Source organism: Cydia fagiglandana, chromosome 15 (assembly GCF_963556715.1).
Source record: "Cydia fagiglandana chromosome 15, ilCydFagi1.1, whole genome shotgun sequence".
In the NCBI taxonomy this organism is placed as follows: domain Eukaryota; kingdom Metazoa; phylum Arthropoda; class Insecta; order Lepidoptera; family Tortricidae; genus Cydia; species Cydia fagiglandana.
This window is the reverse complement of record NC_085946.1, coordinates 17724502-17737051: the sequence shown is the minus strand read 5'-3', so window position 1 is coordinate 17737051 and position 12550 is coordinate 17724502. Positions and strand designations below refer to the sequence as shown.

The 12550-nt window shown below is 39.4% G+C and overlaps 1 protein-coding gene across 1 annotated transcript in view; it reads left to right on the top strand.

The window, feature by feature from the left end:
* The window catches only part of LOC134671509 (disheveled-associated activator of morphogenesis 1), a 108163-nt gene that overhangs the window by 52503 nt on the left and 43110 nt on the right, over nucleotides 1-12550 (top strand). The gene's annotated exons all lie outside the window — the stretch shown is intronic.

Sequence of the window (12550 nt, the reverse complement as noted above, 5' to 3'; positions counted from 1 at the left end):
GTTAAGTACGCTGTAACGCTGTCTGAATCCTAATGATACCTTTATTAGCTAATAGATATGAATGAAGCATGTATTACGATATCGTCATATTTTACTTTTAACTGCAATGAGAGAAAAGTAAAACAAAAATACACTTAGAATTACAAAAATAAACTTAATCCGGGGACAAGGAGAGTTAACTAATAGGAACAAATTGACTTTTGCAATTTCTATTAGTTCTTGCAATTTCTATTATCTGTTTGTTGAAATTATATTTGGGATTACTGAGCTGTTTGTAGAAATAAATAAACTTTACAGAAATAGTGAAACGTCCATAATTATTACTAAAACTTCATTTTTTCCCCCAGTACAGAACTGTTTTTTAATTCCTGGTGATGATTTTTCTCTCAGTGTGCTCTTGATCAATTCAAGACAACTATATTCTGTTTCCGAATCTTGAATCCCAATATTGATGAAATCAGATTGCGTGAACTTCAAGTTTTAAAATGTTGTCCATCATATTTCTCGTCCAAAATAATCAGGATCATTTTAAAACATCTAAAACATCTAAATCTATGCCTCCTTTAGACATTTGGTGTAGTTGCAGCCCAGATGCGTCATTGTACCAAAGGTCGGCCCATTAGTAACACTTGTGCTATTGTCATTTTCGGTAGCGGCTGACGGCTGACACCTTTAGCTCTGATTGCCTCGAAGGTCAAGTACCTTATCGTTACAAAGTTAAGTATCTAGGACGAGTACTCTGAATGGTTCATAATAAGTCAGTTAGCCGCTTTTTGTTAAGTGTTTAATTGCCAATACTATTTAACAGGTCATGGTTTTTATACCATTGGATACAGGATGAAATATAATGGAGACAGTCATGAGATAATGTAGATTCGATAAATAGAATAGTGAACTCGCACAAGCTGATTATGAGAGTGATATAAATATTCTTGTAAGAACACTGTTTAATAAATGCATTCGACATAATAGTAGATTTTAATTTTAGGTATATAAGCAACATTGTTTTGCCCTAAGTATGTAAGTAGTTAATTTCTCAGATAAAGTCGGCAACGCGCATGTAACACCTCTGTCTGGAGTTGCAGGCTACGGTGACTGCTTACCATCAGGCGGGCCGTATGCTTGTTTGCCACCGATGTGGTATTAAAAAAATTAAGTTTCCGTGCTTTTTATTGCAAATCCACTTACTTAACACGAAATATTATCACTCATATTACAATCTCTAACAAGTAAGGAACCGAAGTGAATTTGGCTGATAAATTTGTTTGCATGTACTTGTATAGTCCTCATATACTCGGGTAGGTACAGACAGCTGGCCGGCACACGATATGTTTGCGTGTACTTGCCGTCCATTGCCGCATTGCGACGAATAAACTAACGTTAGGAAATAGATGTATAATTGTTAGGTGTGTAGGTGAACGATTGTTGACATGCCTTTTTTATATTTAATTATCAGTTCCGATAGTTAGTCCGGCAGTCCTTGTGGTCATTTAGATCCGTTTTTGCACGTTTGCTATGCTCAAAGTAAGATTTGAACCAGTGTTTTTCGATTGTGATCTTCCAAATCAGAGCTAACCATGAACACTTTAATACCTACTCGTAAATAAATGCAATGTTTCTCTAACGCTACGTCTTACGTAGGCGAACAACGCGCGAACGCGGCGCGGCGCGGCGCGGCGAAAGCGGCCGCCGCCGCGCCGCGCCGCGCCGCGCCGCCTGACATTCGCGTGCAAATCGCGCCGCACCGCGTTCGGAACGAGATCGCTTACGTAGGACACTTCTATGGGCATCAAAGGATTGATTTCGCCGCGCCGCGCCGCGCCGCGTTCGCGCGTTGTTCGCCTACGTAAGACGTAGCGTTAGCTCCATGGTTAATCTTATTACAGAAATCGTTTTGATGACTGTGTAAACATTCGGCGAAACTTGCCTGAGAATTAAACTCTCAACACATACATATTTCATCAGCAAATTAGCCTCCTTTTAAACGTAATTTTTCTTTTCTGATACCATCAAATCTTTACTTGGAAATAGAAAAAAAACGTCGTACGCTTGTTAACTCTTAACCCGAATAATTGCCGTCACAATTACCCAAATAGAACAAAGTTTTCCTTCATTCATCTTGATAATTGCTCATCATTATGTAGTAGGTACCGTTCAGGGTCTTATCTTGTTAAAGTTTTTTATCATTACTGATTGTAACGGGACCACGTTTTTAACTTACTGTTTTGGTTTCGTTTATTAATTTATAAAACAAAATTTTAAGGACAACATTGTACGCTTGTTGCTCTTAATTTGCATCATTGTGTCAAAATCTTCAGTTAGAAGAAAGTTTTTCTTCATTAAACATAACTTTTCGTCAACTATTTGGATAACTAGAAACATAGAAACTTATCTCCTCTACTTAAAGCTCATTGTCATATTCAAAACATATTTGTATCAAATAAAACAACTTCAAATTAGATTAGTTAAATATTTAGTTGGACGAAACACTAGGAATAGGTATAAACATCAGTATGACTCATTGTTCTCAATTTGTAAAATTCTTCCAGTGCATTGTAAAGTTACGTACCTAAATGTTATTAATACGTATTACACAGATGATTTTAAAGTACAAAAGAAATATAAACATGTAACTCGATCTTCTAAAATAGTAAAATTGTATCAACCTCCAGCAAAAAACTATTATGGACGGAGAACCCAAGAATACTTAATCCCCAAAATGTACAATGAGAATCCAATATTACTAGGTAACCCTAAATTGAAAATAGGTACCTTAAAAGAAAAATTTAAAGAAATATTGTTAGAAAAATTCGATAACTCCATAAAACAATAGTAGTAAGAACCTAAGTACTTATAATGTATGCTAGTATCAGAGTGTACTAAAGATAAACCAACATAGTCACAGTGGCTCTAGCCACCTGTATTTTTAAAAGTTGTTAAAAACATATTTATTAGCGTTAAGGTAGTTTTTAAGCACCGCTGTACTCCTGTCCCGCGCCCGCGCCACCAGCAAAGTCATCCTATGTTCACTTGTAATATACCTATAGGTACATAGTAAGAAAGGGCTACGCTAGGACGGTAGGACAGTGCAAAATTATGTACCTGCTTTTGATGTACTTATAAAAAGAGCGAGCTCATCGCCAACAAACTGCTCCGCAGTTTGGCGAATTTTTGTATTGTGGTACGCATATTTTATATTTCCATGTTATTTTCAATAAAAAAAAAAAAATATCTGATAATGATAAGCAAGTTCAAGGATGTTATTCCAAACGTTAGCAGAACCGAGGGCATGTTAGCCCAAACATTGAAGCTATTGTATCACAGCTGTGTATTGCAGTTTTGGATCACGGTTTTACGTGATTGAATGTGCGTTATAATAAATAAACAAATTTGGATGCCCAGATCAAGTAACAGTGGTATTTGTAAAAACTCGAATATCTCTCGTGTCCGACCAGTCGGATGAACGACAGACATCGAGATAAGGCGAACTGTCGTGGGACCCTTTGTTTTGTGGTCGCGCACGGCTGGCCCGTAATGTAAGGTCACGGTTACAATGCGGTTTACTAAAACAACATGAAGTGAAATGCGACTTCCTTAGTGTGTCAGCTGTGTCATCTTCGTTGTGGCGTCACCTTGACCTCTATACGGACCCATATGACAATTGAATATCGGTTTTACTTATTCAATCAGGGTAATGTGGAGAAGACCGTCTAGACCGTCGTTCGTCGCCTTTAATTCTGGAGTTTGTACACATCACATACTTACTTCATTTACAGAAGGTCGGTAGAGAAGGAGTGAGGCTCTTCCTTTCTGATTCTGACTGTGTCTGAGCGACGTACGTATACAAATACCTACGAGAATTCTTGCCCTATGACGGTCTTCCCTACAACACAGAATAAATAATAGTACTATATACAGAAGATTCACTCTCTAACAAAACGCATCTGTTACGATTGGGACAGATGTGACCGCTATAGGTGGCGACAGCGCCACGCGCGGCTTATGGCTAAACACCAAAATTGGTGTGGGACGGCTGTACTTGTACTTGTAGCTACTTGTTGCAAAGCGACGAAATCGCGGAGTGAGCCACGCCTGCCTACAAGAAAATTATATACTATGCCAGTTTTCCTTCTTAGAACATAACGTTTGAAGTTATGCATGTGATCGCTAAATCGAAACTGCCTTGTTAAGAGGCGATTTAATAAAATTGTAATCTTTTAAAATAAAATAATATGACCCCAGAATATTAATGATCAGTAGAATTTGTTTGTTTGGTCACGCACGGTTGATTCGTAATGTAAGGTCATGGTCATGGCTGCCATGCGGTTTAACGATAAAAAGTTAGTGTTTACATTCCAGTGAAATTTTACTTCCTGTAAATGTGTCATCTTCATTGTCGATTTATTTAAACTATCTAAATTATGTCTTTTAAGCTAAGAAATTAATAGAGGTTTTTTTATGAGCTTATTAGTTGGTTTTGTTTATTTAGTTGACACGCACGGTTGTATCGTATAATGTAAGGTAAGGTCATGGTTAAAACGCGGGTCAATAATAAAAAGTCAACATAAAGTAAAATGCGACTTCCTATTCCTAAATACGTGTGTCATCTTCGCTGTGACCTTGTGACATTAATGACATTATTAGTTATGCTTTTTAAAACCCCTCGTGACGTTTTGGCACGGTGTGCTCTCCTTAACTCTTAACTGATGCAATATAAAAAAAGTATCTATCTACACGATACGATACGAGTACGTATTCGTATTATACTGTCGTCGATACGTCTGATATGTCTACTAGTTTTAACGCTATCAATTAAAATTTTACTTATTGTTTATTATCGATTGTCGATGCATTATTGTTATCATGATGTTGCTATAAATGTATATAACTGACAGATACTTTTACGAGTTTATTTCGAATACCTTTTTGATAAATTTTACAACTCCTCGCCTAGAGAAGTTACTAACACACCGGTTTGATAATAACATTCATAACAGATGATGTAAAATCAATTAACACATTGATAATTTCGCTTAGAAAGCATCCGTGTCAAGAACAGCATAAAGTTATAAATAAGGCAATAATAAAACAATTTGCACAAACCTGCAACCTCTACATTAACATAATGGCAAATAACTTGTCACCGATAACGTAACCTGTGACATTTCTCAGTATTGAAGGCTTTCCAACACTTTAGTGTCCTTGTCAGCTTAAGTACATTTGAATTCAGAATACATAGGATGTTTTGAGAGTTGAAAGCATTGAAAAGCGCCAGAGTACCATAATGTTAACTGACGATTCTTAAACCTTCTCACCTTGACATAAGGTCCACATTTGGCTAGTTCAGTGTTGCTAGTATGCAAAGTGGACGCAACTTTCCTAAGAAAGCTGCAGACATTGTGAAATAACTTTGTGCGAATGTGTTGACGATTGGGTGCTGGATGGCTATCGTGAAAATCTGTGAAGAAAGTCTCTATCGTTCTCGCATTATTCGAGTGACGATTTTACAATTTAAATGCCCGTGGTAACCCTCCTAAAGTGTTGTTATTAATATCTAGCTCTGGTAGACTGTCTGCAGCAAACTGATATGTCATATGGAACTGAGACAATCACGGTATATTATGATGAGAACCTCCTCCGTTTTTTAGGGTTCCGTACCCAAAGGGTAAAACGGGACCCTATTACTAAGACTTCGCTGTCCGTCCGTCCGTCCGTCCGTCCGTCCGTCCGTCTGTCACCAGGCTGTATCTCACGAACCGTGATAGCTAGACAGTTGAAATTTTCACAGATGATGTATTTCTGTTGCCGCTATAACAACAAATACTAAAAACAGAATAAAATAAAGATTTAAATGGGGCTCCCATACAACAAACGTGATTTTTGACCAAAGTTAAGCAACGTCGGGAGGGGTCAGTACTTGGATGGGTGACCGTTTTTTTTGCTTTTTTTTTGTTTTTTTTTTTTTGCATTATGGTACGGAACCCTTCGTGCGCGAGTCCGACTCGCACTTGCCCGGTTTTTCGTCGGTTAAAAAGATACCTAATTGGCCGAGCGTCACCGAGAGCTGATGGTTGGGCAAAAATACTTTCGTATGTCCGGATGTTCTCCTCTACAGGTCTCAATTAATAAGGTTCACGGGTATATGGAGCATTCCATGAAATTGTCTACCGTTGTCCCGTATAGACGCGGAGTTTCTGAAAATTTAAAGGTAGAAGAGTTTCCTTTTCTATGACAAATGGTCAAAAATATGCACAGAAAAATAATCGCCTGCTTTAAATACCGAGAAAAAAGTCGCAACACAGGAAATAAAATGCGTTTGTACGGGACAGCCCGTGGAATGCTCCATATATGACGAGATGTTCCTATGTTAGGCCCCATCAGCATTATGTAAATATGTGGACAGTATGACAATATTTGATATGCCCATGTGAGCTGATGATTAGTCACTGTCAAGAAGCTGTGTATTTCCATTTCTGAGAATTGAAAGCGTGAAAAATGGCAATTTACCGTGATACTGCCACATTTAGTATGCACGGTTTTTCTAACGATAGGTTAAAGATACAATCAAAATAGACTTAAACATTAGGTTCATAAATATTTAAGCTTTATCTTATCTTAGCTGCAGAGATAGTAGACTCCCCTGTAAACAAATTTCTGTGCAGAAGGGTTAACTACAGCTGACTGTACTATACTTGCACTTGTAAATAAAACTATCCTATTTTCGTATTATACGTGTACACTGTCATTAGAGTCATTAGGCATGTGATGCGGATGAATGTCACGTGGCGAGAAAGGTATTACGAATGAATGTAGAGGGAAGTAACGGGAGAGGAAAACCGAGGAAAAGGTTGTGTGTGAATGATGAAATGACGGGCGATAGAGAGGTATGGAAGAAAAAGACATGCTGTGCCGACCCCAAATGAATAAGATAAGGGCAAGCTAATGACGAATTTATTTAAACGCCAAAATATAAACAAACAATTCGACGGGCTGTCTGAACATAGTAGATTTTCTGTAGTATCGAATAGCTGGTAAACGCATATTACGCAGACGATATACATACTTAGATTTACTATGTACACTGAGACAAAAAACTAACAAAAACACACTTAGAATTACAAAAATAAAACTTAATCCGGGGACAAGGAGCGTCAACTAATAGGAACAAATTGACTTTTGCAATTTCCATTTAGTAGGAAATACAACTTCTATATTTGTAATTTGAAGTATGCTAGAGTAATTTCAGAAATTTGGTTTTGTTATTCCGAGAGGTGCTTTAGCAATATCGAAGGTGATGACGTCATGGGTGAAAACTATCCGTTTTGTAATTCTAAGCGTGCTTTAGCAATATCGGAGACGATGACGATGAGGTTTTACTAAACTGTACTGCGATTCCAAGCTAGCTGTTGTTATTCTAGAGATAATGACGTCACAGGCAAAAACTAAACTGTTTGCAATTCCACCGCCCCTAGCAAAGGGGCGCCGCGAGAGCATGTCGCGCGCGTGGTAGCTACCCGTCTCTATTTCTGTCTGTATGAATAAAAAAGCATTTGGTAGTATATCTCTGTACTAAAGAGGCACTATAAAAGCCTGTCGAGATATTCTACCCATTCCTTTCTTATTCATACAGTCAGAAAGAGACTAGTAGTTATTACGCGCGCAACATGCTCTCGCGGCGCACCTGTGCTATAGAGAGGTTGGAATTGCAAACAGTTTAGATTTACCTATGATGTCATTATCACTAGAATAACAACAGCTAGCTCTAAGTAGCAGAACAATATATTCCTGTATGTTCTTCTATGACGACGTTGACAAAGCGCTGCGAGAATGCGTAAAAGCGCAATTTAACATCGTAATGGGGGACTTCAACGCGAAGCTAGGGACCAAGAGCGATGATGAAACCTATATCGGCCCATTCGGAGTTGGAAGCAGGAATGTCAGGGGGCAGATACTAGTTAACTACCTGGAGTCGAGGAAATTCTTCGCCATGAACACTTTCTTTTGCAAAAAATTACAAAGGAAGTGGACGTGGGCTAGCCCGGACGGGGAAACAAAGAATGAAATTGACCTTATATGTGCGGACAAAAAACGCGTAGTTACAGATGTTACAGTCCTCAAGAAACTTAAGATGAGTGACCACCGCCTCGTGCGTAGTACGATATGCATCAACACCAAGCTGGAAAGGAGGAAACTGGTATCAAAACCACTGGCTAACCTACAAATCCCCATAGGAGTTCACGAAGAGTTTGAAAGAAAGCTTAACTCAACTCTTGCTCGTTCTGATGCTGATTACTTCGAAAAGAGCCTAGACCACAAGTACAGCACATTTATTACAAACGTCACTAGCAGCGCCAAGGAGATATTCGGGCGGGTGCCTAAAGATAAGGATAAACTGTCCCCTGATACGCTTTTGCTTCTCAAGCAGCGCGAACATATGTCTGCGGAGCAGTACAACTCCCCGGAACACCGGAGCCTAAACAGGCAAATATCCAAGGCGGTAAGACGGGATATCAGGAGAAGAAACACGCAACGAATCCATCGCTTAATAGAAAAACATCGAGGCCCAAAGGTGTTTCAGAGGGCCACGAGTATTGGCACTAGCCAGCTTAACAAACTGGAAGACGAAGATGGACATATAGTAACGGACACTCCAGGGCTATTAAACGTGGCAGCCAAATTCTATGGGAAACTATATGAGTCACAAAATACACAATACTTGACGGGCGGTACAGAGTGCTCACGTGGAACTCTGACAAAACATTACACTGAAGACATTCCAGATATTAGTACCTATGAAGTTAAGCAGGCTATGAAACAACTTAAGCAATACAAAGCTCCGGGAGAAGATGGCATTACCACGGAACTGCTTAAAGCAGGTGGACGCCCGATACTGAGAGAACTGCGATGGATCTTTAACGAAGCTCTGTTCACCGGTGAAATACCAGAAGAGTGGCAGAATAGCATGGTCACATTATTTCACAAGAAAGGCGCCAAGACAAGTCTTAAGAATTACCGCCCTATTGCCCTCCTAAGCCAAGTATACAAAGTATTCTCACGAGTTGTCACATCGAGAATATCACGGAGATTGGACGAATACCAGCCTAAAGAGCAAGCGGGCTTCAGGAGCGGTTTTAGTACAGTCGATCATATTTTCACAGTAAGGCAAGTGATACAAAAGTCACTCGAGTATAATATACCACTTTACCTTGCCTTCGTGGATTATGAGAAGGCGTTCGATACGGTGGAGCATTGGGCAGTTTTTGACTCCTTAAAACGTTGCCGAATAGACTACAGATACATCCAGCTATTGAAAAACCTTTATCGCTCAGCGACAATGACAGTGTAAATTCAAGGCTCCAAAACCTCAATACCACTCGGAAGAGGAGTGCGTCAGGGTGACGTAATATCTCCAAAACTTTTCACAAATGCACTAGAAGATGTATTTAAACGCTGTAACTGGGACGGCAGAGGTATCAAGGTAGATGGAGAGTACTTGAACCACCTACGCTTTGCTGACGACATTGTTCTACTCGCAGAGACACCTGAAGATCTCGAACACATGCTCAATGATCTAAGCCAGGCATCGATGCAAGTTGGTCTAAAAATGAATATGGAGAAAACAAAGTGGATGAGCACCGCTGAAAAGGCAACCATTTCATTGGAAGGCAAAACGATGGAGAGAGTAAGCGATTACGTATATTTGGGCCAGAAAATAACACTTGACGGTAACCCCTTGGATGCCGAAATTAGTAGGCGCATTCAATTGGGTTGGGGCGCATTTGGGAAGCTAGGCGATGTTTTCAAGTCCAAAATCCCACAGTCACTGAAAACCAGGGTCTACAACCAATGCGTCCTCCCAGTGATGACGTACGCGTGCGAGACATGGACGTTAACCGTCGGAAGGGTGCGCCAGCTAAAAGTGGCACAGAGAGCCATGGAGCGCGCGATGCTCGGGATCTCCCTGCGAGATAGAATTCGGAATGAGGACATTCGCCAACGCACGAGAGTTACCGACATCGCCAAAAGAATTGCGCAACTGAAGTGGGAATGGGCCGGCCATATCTGCCGCAGGGATGACGACCGATGGGGTCAGCGAGTACTGTTCTGGAGACCTCGACTGGGAAGCCGGAGAGACGGAAAACCACGAGCCAGATGGTCGGACGACATTAGAAAGACGGCAGGGCCGACCTGGCATAGAACCGCCGCATACAGAACAACATGGAAATCCATGAAAGAGGCATATGTTCAGCAGTGGACGCAAATATGCTGAGAAGAAGAGAAGAAGAAGAAGATATTCCTGTAGACCCCAACTACACAGTAGGTCGCGGGTTAATATGTCCATGGCCCACAATATATCCTAAATTTATTATTTAACTTAAGTATGTTTTAAACAAAGAAGACACGAGACACGCCCGCCCGACATCCGACACAATACTAACTCTAACCAAATGAACGTAGCAAGTAGTAAATTTTACTAAAATCACTAACATTCGTTTCGCTGTGTTGGTATTACAAAACTCGTTTAGTGATTGGTACATCAATGAACATAAACACAACAAGTCTATCTACTAAATACCAGTAAACTTTGTAATGTCGCTATAGTAACAACTGAATTGTTATTTTAAATGGGGTAATGTTATTCCCGCGAACTCGTTTTTTAGATATTACAAAAGTATGTAAGTTAGACATTTACTAAAATCATAACTTGAAATCACAGATGCTTTTTTCCAAAAATCGCAAACTTTACTAGTAAAAATCGGAGAATTTTAGTAGTAATAAAAATGGATTGTAACAAATACTGAACTTTGTTTAATGCTCCATTTACTAAAGTCTGTTTGCTGAAATTAGATTTAGTATTACTGAGCTGTTTGTAGAAATAAATGAATTTTACAGAAATAGTGAAACTTCCATGATTACTACTAAAACTTCATTTTTTCCCCCAGTACAGAACTGTTTTTTAATTCCTGGTGATGATTTTTCTCTCAGTGTATGCGCGTCGGTAAGTAGAAAGCTCAGACGGTAATGAAACTGTCAGAGGGCCAAAGGCTGACGCTTTCCAGCAGTATGGAGGGCGCATTCGTTCCGATCTTCATTAGAAACTCCACCGTTTAAGTATACCGTTCGTATATTCGCTATCAGATGTATCGGAGCGGCCGAGGCGCTCAAATAAATCTAAACATTCAGTTTAATGAGGCTTTGTTAAGATAATTGTGAAACTTTGCGCTTTGATATATCTGATGGCGACTGTGCCATACAATACAATAGTGTTATTAAGCTACTTGTGGAATAAATTTTTGAATTCTGAATTTCAATTTTTGAACAATAAGAAAAAAAAAGAATTTTTCACCTACATGAGCTCAGTTCTTAAGCTTATGATAACCTGTATGTGTATAGTAATATGTCTGACTCATAGTCTTGTTGTTGACTTGACGGTATACTGCTTATAATGTTGGCCTAGGTCATTCGCCGGACGGCGTGTGACTTATGACACGTAAACAAATTAATAACTTTCCAATTTCGCGTCGACTGATAATTTTTCACGTCTCTATCTCGTATGTATACATAGGATGATAATATATCTATAAATATATATAGAATTTCTGCGTTTTTATAGCCCTTGTTGTTTTGTATTGATAGTAAATATCAACATATTTAAATCATTTTTTTTAATATGTTAACATGTCTGGAAGTTTAAATAACAAACAAGAAAAAAAAACGTGAATGTTTTTAAAACAAACTTTAAATTTCAAACGGTCGAATCTTTAGATATGTTTTCTAAAAATCCTAATACATTTAATACTGTATACGGTTCATCAATTATTACATTTTTCTCCTCCTCTACACGATAGGCCAGCGCCGGCCACTCCAAGGGACGCAGCCATGCGGTAGAATGAGATAGCAATATCACTTGCTCCCTCTAACGCATAAATGCGTCCCTTGGAGTGGCCGGCGCTGGCCCATCGTGTAGAGGAGCCATAAACCCTCAAGTAGACGGTAAGACAACTCGTATGCGTCTTACATTACATTGCCGGCTACAAAGGTTCAACGAATTCAACCGATGGAACAAACACCGCAATGTAACGAACCCCATGCCAGTTCTCGCACTGTGCATTTAAATGAGCCTTAAGGGCGATGGCCTGCATGATCTCGGTAACCGCACCAATCATCATTACAGCGTAATAGCCGGTGATATGCTGGATTCTGAAGATTCTAGGTTACGCAACTACCATCGGCCAGTGTTTTATACGCGGTTTTCACACTCCGGTGTGTGATAGCGGTAGGCAAGTATGCACATACATGCTTTCTACATTGAATCCTGGTTAACTGGCACTTGGATAAATGGGAAACCTCAATAATTGCAACCAAGGGCCCCGGACCCTTGAGACCGAAACGCCTCTACTCTATGATTAAAATTTTCGAACCTCTATAATTTCAATTGCGATTTTAGTGCTTTTCTTAATTTTTCCTCTGTAATGACCACATCGCAGCTAAGACTTAGAGGTCTTAGTTCCAATGTTGGTTTTCAGTTCAACTATATAGATACTCGTAG